The sequence below is a fragment of the Galeopterus variegatus genome, unplaced genomic scaffold (genome assembly GCF_000696425.1).
Source record: "Galeopterus variegatus unplaced genomic scaffold, G_variegatus-3.0.2 Scaffold106, whole genome shotgun sequence".
NCBI classification, from domain to species: domain Eukaryota; kingdom Metazoa; phylum Chordata; class Mammalia; order Dermoptera; family Cynocephalidae; genus Galeopterus; species Galeopterus variegatus.
In genome coordinates this window covers 410,190-411,017 of record NW_007726217.1, presented here as the reverse complement: position 1 = coordinate 411,017, position 828 = coordinate 410,190, and positions in this window count along the sequence as shown.

The window sequence follows — 828 nt, the reverse complement described above, 5'->3', positions numbered from 1 at the left end:
AGTTTGTTTTTACCTCATTGTTTTGCCTGTATGATATCAAGGATGAGGAAATTTCCCCTAAGAACTATGAGATACTCAAAATTCTCCCATTTAGATATTCTAGGCTCTTAGGCTTCAGTCTTTAGTCCCTGATAAAATGTAAATGGCCCTGAAATTAGTAATTAGAGTTTGGATAGAGTTTGGATGTGTTGTTCCCCCCAAAACTCATGCAAAAATCTGATCCCCAATGTGAAAATCTGATCCTCAATGTGACAATGTTGGAAGCTATTATAGTCATGGGGGCGGATTCATCATGAATGGATTAATGCTCTCCCTAAGGGGTGAGGGTCCTGAGTGAGATCTCGCTCTATTATCTATCGCAGTTGCTGCAAGACCTGGTTGTTTAAAAGACCCTGGCAGCTCCTCTCTCTCTCTCTCTCTCTCTTGCTTACTCTTGCTGTGTGATCTGCTTGTATCCACCAGCTACCTGCTGCTTTCTGCCATGAGCAGAAGCAGCCTGAGGCCCACACCAGATGCAGCTGTCCCAGGATCATAAGCAAATTAACCTGTTCTTTATAAGTTACCCAGTCTCAGGTATTTCTGTTATAGCAGCCCAAAACATACTAATATAGAAAATTGGTACCAGAGAAGTGGGGTGTTACTTATAACAGATACTTGAAAATGGGAAGTAGCTTTGGAACTGAGTGTTAGACAAAGGTTGGAGGAGTTTGGAGGACTCAGAAGAAGACAAAAAGATGAAGGAAAATTTGGAATGTCTTAGAGACTGTTTACATGGTGGTGAGCAGAGTGCCGATAGAAATATGGACTGTAAAGACCATTCTAAGGAGG